This window comes from Corapipo altera, unplaced genomic scaffold (genome assembly GCF_003945725.1).
Source record: "Corapipo altera isolate COAL_440 unplaced genomic scaffold, ASM394572v1 66, whole genome shotgun sequence".
NCBI lineage: Eukaryota > Metazoa > Chordata > Aves > Passeriformes > Pipridae > Corapipo > Corapipo altera.
Window position 1 is genome coordinate 4611813 of NW_020884924.1, and position 15778 is coordinate 4627590.

The 15778-nt window shown below is 38.7% G+C and overlaps 1 protein-coding gene across 3 annotated transcripts in view; it reads left to right on the top strand.

Moving 5' to 3' along the window:
• Nucleotides 1-15778, top strand: part of LOC113953826 (cadherin-6) — a 102626-nt gene that overhangs the window by 34901 nt on the left and 51947 nt on the right. The gene's annotated exons all lie outside the window — the stretch shown is intronic.

The window sequence follows — 15778 nt, forward strand, 5'->3', positions numbered from 1 at the left end:
CTAATCATGACTAAAACAAGTGCAGCTGCAGGCAAAAGGCAGAAGAGGACCCACAGCCACAAGGTTGATGTTTCTCAGATAAAAGCATGAGGAATAGGGTTGATACCTGGAGTGCTTACGGGGTGCTGTCTCCTCACAGTGACTGAAAGAGATGCAATGGCAGCACACACTCTCTTTGAAACCCAAGGGGAAGTTCTGTTTGACCAATCCAAAGTTGTCTGCTACTCCTTTCCCATCCCTCCTGGGCTCTGAAATGTTCAGAAGTAAAATGGTGACCCGTTCTACTTCTGATTTTCTTCCTGCAGTTTTGCATTTTCACATAATTCCTACCAAACCTAGAACTACAAGTATTATGTTCACATATACTCAGGGAAAGAAAAAGACATTTAAAAGGTTTAGATTCCACACTATAGAATTTTGTCAAAATTTTGACAATTAATCTTCCTTTCTCCCCCAGGCAGAAGTTGTGCTTACATTCTTGCCACGTCATAAAAAGCACACTCATCAATTTCCTGTCTCTTTCCCATCCCACTCACCAAACAGCTGTAATAAAAAAACCCACCATATAACTTACTTCAGAACATAAAGGGAAATCTCCATTTTGTAACAATGTTGCTAATTTAAAATGGAATGAGGATTCTTTTTCCCTCGTGTTTTATGCTAGCATATACTTTCTAGGACATCATATCTTGTTATCAATTTACTTCAAGTATTCAGTCAGATTACTACAGGGTCCTCCAGCAAATGCAGAAACAAATTGACATTAAGGAACCACACATTTTCTATAGGGATTCACCTTCTGCAAACCTTGCCTGCCCATAAGTATGCATAAAAATGCAGCTTCTGGGAAAAAAAAAGATTGAATTCTTATCCTCGGGGAATGGAGGAGGGACGTTGTACTATTAATAAATCCAAATGTTAACCTTAACAGAATATGCAGAGTTTAGGCAGGGCTGTATTCCCCCATTTGAGAAGGAATGGCAAGACAGGCCAGACATTTCTATTTTTTTCTTGAAGACAACTTATTTTCTTTCATATGCTTATGGCTTGAGTGCCTTTTAACTGAGAGCCCCCACAGGAACTGCATCCTGGCCCTTTCCCCCACCATGTCAGTTCAATGGGTTTGCAACTCCATTGAAGTGAAATGCTCTCTTTTCCTGTTTAGCTTTCAGGAGCAGTGAGGCATGTTGTTTCTTTTCTTTTTTTATGATTGAGGAAATCAAATTGTCTGTCACACCTTGTGTTGCAATTCGATATGAATACGGACCCATCCATCACTCTCCCAGATTCCCTGTGTTTACTAAAGAATCTATTTAGGGAGCTGATAAAGGAACCTTAAAAGCCCCAGACACTGCCAGGAAGGACCGAATTTCAGCAACTCTGCTCAAGTATATTATCAGCCCAGGGAGCATGTCCAAGGATGGTATTGGATTTGGGCATATAGAGGCTAAACAGCAAAGCACAGGCTACTGTAGTGACTACAGAGCTCCTCAGGACTACCTAGGCTTTGTCAGGGACCACTTCGGGCCCCAGAAGACGGCAGAAAACAAAGCTGTTTAAAGTCACCCTGATCCATGTTTCCCTTAGACCTCCATAGGGGTTGCTCCTTTGAGATGCAGCTCTGAATTTCAGTCAGCCTTGACTAATGAATTGATGCTGTCTCTTTTGGCATGGGGCTTGTCCCTGCAGTGCAAAACTACTGAGAACAGGGGGCTGCTTCAGGAGCAAAAATTATCTATGGCCAAGAGAGCTATCACAGCCCTTGTGACTGTACACAGTGCCCTACCTCCAATGCTGCTCTGAGCAGACAGCACAGGGGACAGACACCCACTCAAATTCCTTACCAGGCTGGAACCCAACCCCTGCATTGATGGTCGATATGTCAGAGTGCTGCTGGCATGAGCTTAATATAAATGTAGTGAAAGGATACATCTGGGGGGTGTACCCTGAGTCTTCCTTGTCTGGCTGCATCCCAGGCTCACAGCTGGATAACCAGCTGTGTCCCAGCTCTGAAGCGCTGCCAAACTAGAAGCCTCTTTGCTGCCACTCCTCTTTCTCCTTGCTGCTGCTTATTATTTTCCCTTTTTCCACACTTCTGCTGCATAACAATTGTCCATCTGACAAAGAGTAGTACAGTCAATATCTCATTATGGGTACAGGAGGACACACCTTATATACAGAGCCGACAATTAGAGTTTATTGTTAGTCTAATTAATGTTTCAACAGTAAAAACAAAATTAATCAAACAGTTATTCTAAGTCCAGCTACAATGATGCTAACATTTATAGTCCGTATTATCTAATTATTACTAATTCCCATTAATATGACAACCCAGCTTTTTAGTCACCATCTTCCTGGTATCTGCCTCTTTTTGTCATATCACACTCACCTTTCTTATGAGAAGCAACAGCAAATAATTAGTGCCCTAAATTCCTCACTGGGAGGACTGTACTGTTGGTCATTTTTAGTCCTTGATCTGCTTGGGGTTTTCACACAGTCTGTTAATATCACTTTTTTAATTGGTGCCCAACTTTAGTTACAGATTATTCACTTAAGAGTTGTTGGAACAACATACACGGTATAACTTCTTTAGGGTAAAATCAGGCAATTTTACAGAGTGAAGCCAACACCAAAAATAAGTTGGACATTAGCCATCTGTTCGGCAGTTGCTGATTCAGCTAAAACAAGCTAAGGTAAACTCAGGACCAGGCAAGACCTGAAATGGCCTGTGTTAAGGTAAAACAAAATGGTTTTGGTAGCAATGGCAACATCTTACTTCCTAAGGTGCAGGGCTACAAAAGCTGTGTTCACAGTGGTACTCCTAACGCGTCCTTTACATAGCAATTATATTAATGCTTATGTCAGTAAAACTCTTGTTACCTGTTCTTTTTCAGTTACAGCCAAATGAACTGCAATCAAAGTGTTCCATGGTATTCCCCCAAACACTGAGGTTTTCTTTCAAGATGAAATCGCTCAACTCTATTCACATCTAATAGAGTGACACTTTCATTTTGAGAAACAGTGGCTTGTGGTTTTAAGCCTCTGTACTATTCTGGATACTAACATCAAAGAAACACTTTAGCTACTCAGCACTGAAATCAAAGTTCAATTCCCACCAATAGCAGCATTACAATAGCCGTTATTAGTATAGGTAGTAGTGTACAGCACACAGGTGCAGGCTTATATATATATATATATATATATTTAATATTATATATACACATGTAAGCTCAACACTTGGAATATGGTACTAAGTGGCAATATATTACATTTCCAACAAACTTCAGGCACTTTTAAACAAAAAGGAAAGAAAATCTAAAATCATAAATCTTAGATTGCTCATTTAATGAAATACCATGTTTTCCATAGACAGCCTGAATCTTGGGTGCTCCCTAGTGCTTTATAAGTGCCTATACTTGATAAAAAGTGCTCTTACCACCTACAGTCTAAAACAGCTTGCAGTAAATCAGAAGAAAGGTGTATTGGTTAGAGATTACGGAAAGGGAACAGAGCAGATAACTCTGGGGCAAACTTACCCTCATATTACCTGTGTGTACCTAATATCTGCATGGTTGCTAAGCTGCAAGGGATTTAAATAGAGAAAGAATCTAATTTCTGGTTTAAAACAGATCAATTAGGGATTTGTTATATAACTGAAGAAAAAAAAAATTACAAGACAGTTCAACAGATAATGTGTAGATAGAGCTAAGAAACTGCTGGTATCATCTTGATTTTGTTTTTAAACTTGTCTTCATCCAGCATGTGAGGAATATCATAAAACTGTAAATGTTATACAACTTGAGAAAAGATAATTAAAAGCAAAGTTGTCAAGAATGGACTAGAAAAACATTAAATCTTACAGAGTAATAAGAAGGAAACACATGTATGTATTTGAGTTTATCCATGTTCAGTTTATAATAACTTCTCAAATTTTTTGGTGTCCATATAGTCTTCTCTTTCTGAATTAGTGCTAAAATGTCAAGGAATAAGAGGCTTAAGTGCCATTGACCTGATTGCAGCAAGAGTTAGGTTTCTAAATGCCTTTGAAGATCTGGTCTTTACATTCACTTTCTGTGTTCTGGAATGGTAGCTTTGCAATTCTCCCAAAATTACTCTGAGGTTAAATACAGTAAAGATTATTAAGTGACCAAACTCCTTGGTAATTGGGACTACATGGTTACCTTAGGTGAATAAACAGTCATGTTTGCTTTCAGGACAATTTGACAATTTTCAGCTTACATCAGTTTGCCCATAATTAGAGGTGAGAATGAAACAGGAAAGCAGAAACTGGGAGGACTTCAGGATCAAAGCTAAGTGACCTTGACAGGAAGGAGGCTTTTATCTCTCTAGAAGGAAGCAGCCTAAGCTGACGACAGTCACAGTGCGCTAGAATTGCATGTAATATTTAAGATACTGAGGTGGAATGTGTGAGGAGTGCAAATAAGTGCAATTTTTAGAAATGTCTGAGATTTAATTAATTGCTTTTATTGTTGCAAAAGCATGGATTTCTCTAAATATAGTCAGTAAACATTTGGTCACTTCAAATGGTAAAAAGCTGCAGTCATTTCAGCTTTAGTCATCAAAATCAGGCTAACAGAAATTTTACCAGTAAGGAAAAAGTAGCAACAATTGAAAGAAGCAATAGTAGAACTAAGAAACATTTAAAAAAAATTAGGAGTGACATGCTGGCTCTAATGATACAAAATTCTTAAAAGTTTCAACAAAACTGAGGCTAGTTGGTAGAGCATCAGAGAAGCTTAGTTTTGGCTCAAGGAGATACTTAAGATATATGGAGTAGTCTTTCCCCTAATGCAAGAGTAGCTGATTTACCCCTCTCTGATGTGAAGCGTACTGTCAGAGATTGTACTGGCTTCTCAGTTGGTCACGTTTGGTTTTTTTTACTGGAAATAATTTTCTTGAGCATTAACTGCTCAGGGGAATACCTGATGAAAAGGATTTTCTGAAATAGAAGTAACTCTTGTCCAGATTAGTATCTCTTTGTTTTTTTAAACAGAGACATCTGTTTACAGGCATGAAAACTGAAATTGTGCAGAAATGGTTTCTTATAATTCTGCTCCTCCCAAATTACTTCTGCGGTGTTATTGATTGTGGTTATCAATCCTGGCAACTCCTTGGAATTAATTCAGAAGCAAAACCAAAACTCCAGTGAGCAAAGAAGGCCAATTTTCCTGTCTTCATTGGCTTTCACAGAGCAATGTTCTGCTGAATCCTGGACCAAGAACAACCACTTGAATCACACATTTTTTATTTTCACGATTACCTCCTTCAGTTGTCTAAAACATAAAAGCAGAGCTGTCCTAGAAGCTTCTAATCCACAATTTGCTGTGTATGATGATCACATAGTTATTTAGCATTAACAATATAGTTAAGAGTTGCAGCATGGCTCCAGCTCCCTTAGGTGGAAAACAGTAGAAAGGAGTCTGTCTGGAACAGATTTTAAAAACAAAGCACCATATTCAAGTCTCCATTACTCAAGGGGAAGATTTCAGTAATTCCATTATAGACTCCACTTGCAAAAATATAACCTCTCTGTATATCCCAAAGAGATTTTGCAGAGAGTTCAATGACACCAGAAACACCGTTTTAAGTCAGATCACAGTCTTTCCTGCCTTTTTTGTTGTTGTTTTTTCCCCCCATTCCTAAGAAGCAACGTTTTTACAGGGATCTGATCATATACATCTTATTGGTTTCAATGCCCAGAGGAGTATGCTTTAACAATACAAACGAAGGGGTTAGTCATTTATATAGTATTTGATGTTCACAGTGTATGTATACAGAGCTGTATAAACCAAGAGAGAAAAAAAAAAAGTGTGATTCAAATTTCCTCAATATTCCTAATTAAACAACTCATTAAGTTTTTTCAAAGAACTAGTGACATAAGTGGCATTATTAAATACTTCAGAACCTATTCAGTCATAAGTAACATTATTCTTTTTTACATTTTCATATTCTGAGAAACATAAAATTACTAGCAAAACCATATTAAAAGGTCCTTTTCAAGGAAGAAAGCCACCTCTCATATTAGTGATTTGAAAAGCAAGTATGCATGTTTCCTATTCAAGAAACTTCAAGAGTTTCAGAAACATCACTCACTGTTCACAAAACCTCAGTTAAATAATGAGTCATCATGGCTGGAAATACACACTGAAGTGATAAAGTTTATTGCCTTGTCTGAAGTCACAGGCAGCATGTAGATGCTTCTGGCATGCAGTTGTACAGTGAATAAATATCATCCTGCTGGAACCAGAATATCCTACTAGTCAAACTGCTAGAACATCCCTGTCAGCATGGAGTGGTATTTATTCACCCTGAATGAATCACAAACATGTCTTATTCCCACTTTAATACTCATTATCCAGTCCTGGGAGCTCTGAAGTCACTCAGAAATGGTCAGTCCCTCTCATTGCTGCAGCTTGATTCTCTTCCTAGTCCTCCTCGTCTGTCCTCAGGGCTATTTCCATTCTCTGCTATCTAGTCTAGCCCTGCTTGGGAAGATCTCCTAGATCCTTAATGGGATCCCAAGTAGGATGAAAAGATTTAAGATGGGAGGCCAGCCCATGTGCATTAGCTCTCCTCTCTTTCACTACAGCTTCTTAAGCTATGTAGTTAATAGAGGTAATATTGAGGCTTCTAAGAAGCTATAGCATTTTAGTGTAGCCAGTTACTATCATGATCAAAGAAATAACAGACTCTTTCATCAAAAAAGAGACATGACCTACTAATCCAGAGTTCTTTTAATAGCACATTCATAATGAAATTAGTCTTAATGGGCATCTCTTTATTTTCCAGTTGATTTCTCCCGTTGGAGCGTATTTGCACAAGTGGAGTTCACTTGCCCACAATGAGCTGAACATTGCAAGCATTTCTCATTTGGTAGCACTCTGCATCCATTTCACATTGGTAAATGGCCATGAAAGTCTGTGAGAAATAAGAAAGCCTTCAACAATGAAATACAAAGCCAAAGTTTAGCTATTTCTAATATACTCCCCAGGTCCAGTACCTTATGTCCCACCTCACATTTGTTTTCACCTAACTTCAGAATGGGAAATTAGCACATGTTTCTGTCAAGAAGTCAAGAAAAATGTAGTGAGCACTGAGCCTCTAGCAGAGAAGAAGCAGCAAACAGCAGCTAGTGAATAGAAAATTGCTTAAGAAAGACAACTGCTTTGCTCTACCTCAGAAAAATGGGACACACTGGGAATGGGGGTAGCCAGGAGAGTCTATATAGTGGGGAACTGTGAAAGGCAGGCAGAAAAGATTAAGGTTGCTAAAAAAAAGAAAAAAAGAGACAGCAGCTATCCCATTTAGGATTGTGGCTATCCTAGAAATGTGAAGTTACAGACAGTTGTAAATAAAAAATAGAAAAGAACAATCTCTTTTTTATGTAAGAAAAGCACATAAACTCTAACATGCCTAAATTAGAATCATAGGAACTTTGCTTACCTGTTTTCCCTCAGTTGTACCACTTGCTATAATGATTCTGTTATCACAGTATATGGGTTTCTTCTGTAGAAAATAAAGCAGGATTTTAGCAATTAATATCATGTTTAGCAACAATATACACTGCCCAAAGCACATCCAAAACACTCCTGTCAAATAATTTACTTTTACTTGTGTCTGTCATTGAATTGCCTAATTGCTACTGCCAAAAATAGTCAGTCTTTGATAGGAAGATATGCTAGTGCCTATTGAAAATGAAACCTTACCTCCTCCTTTCTTTTATTCTTGATTATGCATTTGGCAGTATAGTCTCTGCCTTCATTATCACACTGCAGTACTTGCCACTAAATGCCACTAAAGCATCTGCAAGCCCAGATTTTCCTCTTGTTTTTAGAGAGTATCTTTGGCTTTGAGTAGTTGCTGATCAGCACGGAAAGGATTTGCTGCCTTTGGTTCTATCTTACTTATGGGAGCTTGTGGATAATTTTCTTCAAATGGCATGGAGGTAGATAGCTAATAAATGGTAGGCTGAGTGTGCATGAAATAAAGCAAAACAGGGTATCTCCCCTACCATAAGAAAAACAGTTTTCAGGGAGAAGCTGGCCATGTTTTTCTTTAATGTGTCAAAGATTTTTAATAGTTCCTTTACTGCAGAGTGGTGGCATCCCATACCTTTCTCAGACTGCAGTCTTGTTTTAAAACAGCTCTATTTTTGCTTCACAATGAAAAACCTAAAACATTATTGATCAAGAGCCTGTCTAGGAGACTTCCCAATTTCAGTATCAAAACAAACAGAAAAAAAGGTATCCATACCTTGTAGCTTTTTCAGTGGGGAGACAAAACCTTTTAACTTAGGCACTTCAAGTCAGCCAAGAGCCTTTCACTTTCTATTATCTGAGTAGGAAGACTAGGCTCCTTTTCAGACATTAATTTCTTTTTGATGACACTCTTGCTTTGAAGATCCTGCTAGTTCCCTATTCTTAAATAAATAAATAGGGTTAGGGAAAACCCCAGCTTTATAAAAGAAACTGCAAGTTACATGTCTGAGAACAACAGTAACTTGCACAACAGGATGATAGTATTACAGACTTCCGTTGAGTCTGCAACAAGGAATAATGTTTTCCTGCAGCATTTTCATGGCTTCAGGCTTACTTTGTGTACTGCTGAAAACTCTTTGGCTATGGTTCCATGCACATCTGCTGCTCTCTGCTGTTAAGATATTGATTAGGAATAAAAGACCCATATACCAGATATGCACAGCAGTAGGACCATTACTGATTTGTTCTCCTATTAAATATAGTTGATTGCTTGACTATTATAGTCTTCTCTCCATCAGGGAAAAACTTAATATAATTTACAGTATTAGTTTGTATTACCTGTTGGTCACATACCTGTCCCCTGCTTTAGATTAGAATGCAGCATTAGCAGGGGGACATTGAAATACTCTGGAGGCCTGTCCCCACATCACCTGCAAAAGGCAAAAGAAGCTAGAAACCTTTCCCAGGACCAGCTCCTGCTTCCTGTTAGTGCCACACAGAGGTAGCTCACAAAGAGGGCAGGATCAGCTAGAACTGTGTCTGTCCTTCCCATTCCATATTAATGCTTGCAGAGGTGACCAGCCTGTGATACCTACATAAAGTTGTTGCTCTTGCAGCAGTTATTGCTCTCGCCTTCACATCCAGGGGATGTCAGATCCTTTTCTGGTGCTCCAGCTACAGTGTCCACAAACTGTCCAGCATACACCAACATCCAGTCGGTAGGTTGCAACTAAGGTGCACGTGGTGCTTAAAGCATAGGTGTCTTGGACTTCCCTCAGAGAGGAAGAATAATAACCTTGTGATTAAAATACTGCTATAAGCCTCAGGAATATAAGTCCAGGTTCCAGCCCTTCCACAGAAACATCATTCAGTGCAGCCATAGAGTGGAAACAAGATTTCCTTCCCTCTGTCTTGTGTGTTGAAACTGTTTATGCGCAGTGGATAAAAGCCCAGTGTGGCTAACTACAGAGACTGAGAGCGGACATCTCTGAAACAAGATGATACTAAGGCTCTTTTCAAATGTCAGGTGGAAAAAAAAAATCAAAATATCTGAGAGCAGACAAACAACATCATCAGTTCACTCACCAGCTGCTGAATAAAGTCATATAGTCATCTTTTGCCACAGCCATTCATGAATCAAAGCAGGAGATACACTGCTGACTTGCCCTCTTTTGTCACTGTGTGCTTTTGTGAGGGCTGGTGCTTGTGAGCATTGAGGTCCACTAGGATTAAATCAGTTGCATTGTACAAAACCACCATGTTAATAGTTCCAGTGCAGGACGGAGGTAGTAGTTATCTTAGCATTTCTGCTGCATTTAGTTATTTTTATAGTTCGGGACCTTTTTTTCCTGCTGCGAGAATTGAATAAAAGAATGACTTTGAAAGACACTATAATCAACTGCTGCTGGCTGCAATTACATTGTGTACTTGATGTCTTCATAAAGTACCTCTAGTTTAAACCCACAAATCTTTCAGTCTGAATTCTCTCTTGGCTCTGTTCTGCTTTGTTATTTCAGAGGTGTATTTACAGGAATGATCACTAGAGTATATGGGTTTATATAACAAAGATATAAAAAAGTGATCAGAAGATTAAAATTTCATCAGCTGTCTTTACACTGGAAAAATGACATTTTGCTCCATTTATGGCTGATATTTACAAGGGAAAACCTCATGGACAATAAAGAAAAAAAAGCATATGGGTTTCAGTGCTGTAAAAGCTTATTCACACTTGAGAAAATTATTAGATGAAGACTTTCAAATTTTAATGGTCATAAGAGAGACATAATTGTAAAGTAAGCTCAAACTCAACAACTGCTTTTTAAGTCCAAGTCAATTATGGGCAAGTCTGCAGTGTTACAGCTTATGAAACTTAGCTATTACTGAAAATATAATGAAATTCTTTCCTATATATGAAAATGTACTAATATATAATATATTAAAATATATGAATATGACACTGAAAATAAGTGAATATGATAAATTGGAAGCTTCTAATTTTTGAAGTTAGCTGGAATACTTGCTTTTCTTTGTACAACTAATGCCACTTTAACCTTTCCTCCTCCATGGTGAGAAAGCAATTTTTCTGCAGACTTTCCTTAAAGCTTTAATCATTTCTTTACAGTCTTGCCTGTGGGCTAGCAGAATCACATACTTCACACTAGAGAGGACAGCCTCAAGGACAGCCTATGGTCCTGGCTCCTTTGGGTCATTTAAATTCTCTTAGGAACTTGGACATTGCTCCTTAGGTTTGGTTTTGCAGTAAGGAGGGGGAAAGGCTGTCACACCTGACACAGCAAACACAGGAGTCACTGTTAAACCATTTTCCTCCTTCCCCATTAACGCTTTGCCATGTTCCATTCCTCAGGCTTTAACTACGTGATGTTGATATCTTCCCCTCTCTCAGGCTGGAAAGGTTTAACACTTGCACCTGATGTTTGCAGGCAGGGGAGAGTCCTTCCAGCAAGACTATGTGAGTACAGAGAGTTTCTTATACTGCATGGTCTCGCTGGGGGCCTAGAAACTGACTCTGCTGTACAGGGAAACTGTGAAGGCAAAGCCTGCGGTCCAGTTACTGTGGCTGGCAGTTGGCTCTGTAGAATTGTTTGGGATTTAAGCAAGGTCAGTTTACCTGACAGACTCAATTGGTGCTGACTGGGTAAGCATATAGAAAATGATGTCAGAATACTTTTAATGCATCCTCCCATCTTCTGCAAAATTAAATATAAATTAAAGCTTCCAGGGCAGAGCCGTCTTTTTCTTTTAAAGACCACTGCTGGTAAACACTTCATATAATGATGAAGGCAGGGACTAGTCTGCATCTTTCCAGGAACAGCTGTAAATCAGACCTACTTTGGGGTCAGTAAAGGCACATATACTTGTGCATTCGTAGTTTAATCTATTCATACTTTAATCTAGAATGAGAGAGTAGGGTCTGTTCTCTGCATTTGTGCATTTTTCTCCAAGAACCTAAGCAAATATCATAAGGATTGATGTAGTTTATTGTGTCACATAAATAAATAAATAAATAAATAAGCCCCAAACTCTAAAACATTTCCCATGCTCATTTTCCTAAATTACTGTGCTAAAGCATCTATTAACTTTCACCTGCTCATTCAATCTCTATGTGAGAATAGCAGTACATTATCATTTCTTGAAAACACAATTAATGTTCATTCCATTGTACTAATGGATCTTAATCAAATGTGTGGAGCTTTGTATCCAACACTCAAACAATGAAACTGTACCTAGCTGACTAGGGAATAAAGGATCTATTATGCTGGCACTTCTGTTTGAATAAAGGTAATGCCAGAAACTTTAGAGACACCAATGGTTGTTAGCCTATTTAGAAGCTATTTAAAATCTAATAATCAGCAACCCATAACATCGAAAATGTATAAATTCATACAGAAACGTAATTGAATGCATGGGTTCAGAAAAGAAATTATGCTCAAGTCCAGAGTCTAGGATGCTTTTTAAAGCATATTCCATTTGAGAGTCTATTGATGAAGTGAATACAATGGGATTGAACAGAAAAGAATGGGGAAAAACTGTTTTCCCTCTCCTTGCTAATGCCTCTCATGGGAAGGCTCTTTTCTAGTCTGATTTTTTAACAACCAGCTGGGAGTGCTGAATAGAAGTGGAGGTGGAACCTCTTTGGGGTTCCTTATGCCAAAAATCTGTACATGATGCCTGTCACTGTGCCAGAAAGACATCTCCAGAGCAGAGCTCCCAGATTTATAGGAGTGACTCCAATGAATGCATTTCCTCCTTGATATATAGCTGAAAGACTTAAGTATTTCTCTGGAAGGGTGTAAATTTACACTGAATTCTCACATTACGACATTACTTACATTAATGAAATCTTGGGGAAGAGGGTAAATAGAAAGGCTATGGAAATAATTTTGAAGCCGATATTCATAGTGATTAAGCAATTCTCTGAGGTTTTGATCCTTTAAAGAGGAACGAACATAAACTTTAAATCTGCAACTTGTCACACTGAAGAAAGTTCTGTGGCTGCAAGTGACATTGTTTTTATGTTAACAATGATCGTGGCTAAAGTTAGACTGCGATCATTTTTAAGCTTGGATGTGCAGATTTCTTCTTTTCTCATAAAAAGCCTAGATTTGCTATATATTTGAGATGACAGAGCTAAGCCAGTTGTCTGAGGCTGTTGTACACTAAAATTGTTTTTCACTCTTGACAGTTGGTTAACACAGCAAGTTCCCCAGCCAGCTGACCAGCTGAAGGTTGAGAGAAATGCCATGTTTAAAGTGCTTCTTTTTACTTGTCTTTGTGCAATGTGAAGAAAAAAAATTTTAGCCCCCATCCCAAGGTCCCATTGGTTATATTTGCACATCTGCATTTAAAGAAAATAAAATATCCCTGGTGAATGACTTGTTTTCAGTATAAAGAAAGGAGATTGCACAAGAGAAACTATTACATTGCAGAGATCTCTCTGGAGCTTGAGATGTTGGGACTGGAGCACAAAATGGCATTTAGGAGCCATAAGAGCTCACTCTACTAATGGTTCAGCTCAGAGTATAGTGCTCCTATCCTTTTTATTCACTCAACTGAATTTATCACTATGACCCATAAAACAGTTATCAGCACCTACAGGGCAAAGACACCCTGGATTCAGCTGGTACTTACCCCAATTGCATGCTTAAGCCGAGATCTGTAAAGGTGTGTCTCCTCTGTTGCCACTCACAGGGAAGCTGCTGGGGCTTAGCTGCTCTGCTGCATCATGAAGACTATGCAGTCAAGAAGGACATTATGGGATCATGCCCTTATTTCAGCATTTTGGACACATCTCTGCAGGGGAGAGTAAAAGGCTGTATTTCACAGCTATGATATCATTCTTGTAAGCTATATTTCAGCATGAGCCACTATAAAACCTTTCCCATGACATCAGAGCTGTGAAATATAGCTGACTTCAAGTGCAGAAAATTCCCCTGCAGGAATAATTGTTTCCTGGCAATTGGCATTTGAAGGACTGATCCTTTAAAAGGCTGGCACAAATCCTGTCTAGGTAATGCTGCTCCAGGCAGCACTTCTCAGGAAATGTTATGTGCAGGAGTAGAGGTATGGAACCCCACCATGGGATTTGGCCATAAGGGTAATGGAATGAGCACTGGAGGAGTCTGTCAGGTGAGGATTTTCACTCCTTATGCCTCAGCAGTCCACACAGACTTCACTAATAGCAAAATGATAGGTTTGCTCATATGCTGTGCTCCCTGCCTCAGACTCTACCTCCCCAGTAAGGCAAGTTGCATGTGCACCACCAGAGCTACACCATCTAATCCATCTTTTCACATCTGCCCTCCAACACAGATCATCCTGATGATACGTGCATGCTGATACATGGCAGCTCACTGGGTCTGCCACTGCTCAGGGCACTACTTAACTCACCTGGGCAGGCCCCAACCTCCCCGCAAAGCAACTTCACAAGAAAATGGAAATCAAAAATATTGTGTGAGACACATTTTCTTCTTTCATATCACATGAAGGAAAATGTCGATCAGAGTACAGTCCACTCAGAGTCAAGGTTTGAGTGGATTTTGGCAGATTTGTAAAGGACAAGATCCCATGCAGGTCAGAAGGGTACAGGAGGAGGATAAGAGAGACTATAGACAAAGAGAGAGTCAAGGCCACCTCAGCTCTCCCTACACTGGTACCTGAATCTGCTGCCCATGTCCCCCACCAGTGACCTGCACACTAGTTTGGCACTGCTCCATCAATTGCACTGAAGGCAATTGTTGAATACATTGTAAAGCTTAGTCATGCTGGCTTTTTCTGTTCATTCTCTGGGAAGGTCTTGTACTGGTCAGCAGCTCTGTTCTTGCTGTTCTGTGTGTACGTGTTTATGTGTATGTGCGCGTACACTCATGTAGTGTCTCTCTCACAACACTTAAAGCTGTATGTGGACACAGCTCCCATGACCTTCAGGACAGAGTTGTTTTTACGCACAGAAAGCTCACTGGCTCACAAAATCTGACTAGAAACCTTCCCTTTTCTCCAGAGAAAAGTACACTTCTTCAGAATTAATTGTGCCTTTTCCATTTTCCTCTTAAGGCTGAAAAACTGACTCCTTCTCACCCAGAAGTTACCCCTTAACCTCTTTTACCTTGTGAAGCAGTAAAGCAATATTGTTTGAACAGTCCTGTTCCATTACCTACTATTCATATAAAAGTTAAGGGGTATTTCCTTGTAGAAAATTATTTACTAACAGGAACTGTAAGAGACTTGAGATTATTTTATACAATTTATTACTAACAACAACAACCACCAGAAGAACAGCTAACTGGAAGCATTGTATGTGTTTTAACTCTGTCAGTGTAGCTCAAAGGCTAAATTCTGTCTAATGTACACTTTTAAAAAAAACAAACATATAGGGGGAAAAATGGTCTTTGATATAGAATATGATCCAAGTAGTGTTGCGTTAATTGCTTAAAAAGTCAAACAAAAATTGTCTTTGCAATTTGGTATAGTCTTTTTTTACAAATATTGAGAGATGCTGTACTGAATTTTGAGCTGGTTTCAGGATGATTTATGGGTTTTGATGAGAATACTGAATAAAACCCAAAACTTTCTCAAAGAGCATCAATGAAAAAAGAAACGAAAATAATCAAATGATCCTTCTCTCGGAGTATGGATCTGTTTGGACTAAAAATTTATCAGTGTGTTTATGTATGTTATGGAATGTTTCTATCAACTAATTATAAAATGTTCAGCTGTTAGTTAGGCATTTTGCATGACTGGTTACCTGAGACACGTAGTATAATTTCTTCCTCCTGAATAGAAGGTTCTAGCTTTTTAAAAATAGGAGAACTGTCCACAGTATACTAGGGTACAATATGCATAGCTTTTTGCATGTTGAAAATTATGAGGTCTTCAGAGATAATTTTGTAATTATTTTGTAGGTACACAGGTCTTTACTACTAATGGTAGGAAGCAGTAGCTAGTAAAAACCCACAGGTAACAATGATCAGCTGGGGTTTTTTTGTGTTTTTAGAAGTTATTAGTGAAAACATTTACATATATAACTAGGTATTTAAAGATTCAAAACTCGGTGCAATACTCTGGCAGTAGATAATGAGAAAAGCAAAGTGTCCATTTCCTATGCAGTAACAAACAGGTCTAGTATGTGTGAGATACTGACAAATATGCTCATTTTTTTCATCAACCTGTTTAGCTGGCTCTTTGTAAATGAAATCAAAGGTAAAACACACTAAATATGAGGGATTGAGTTATCGAAGTCCGGTCTCTTCAACCTATAACTA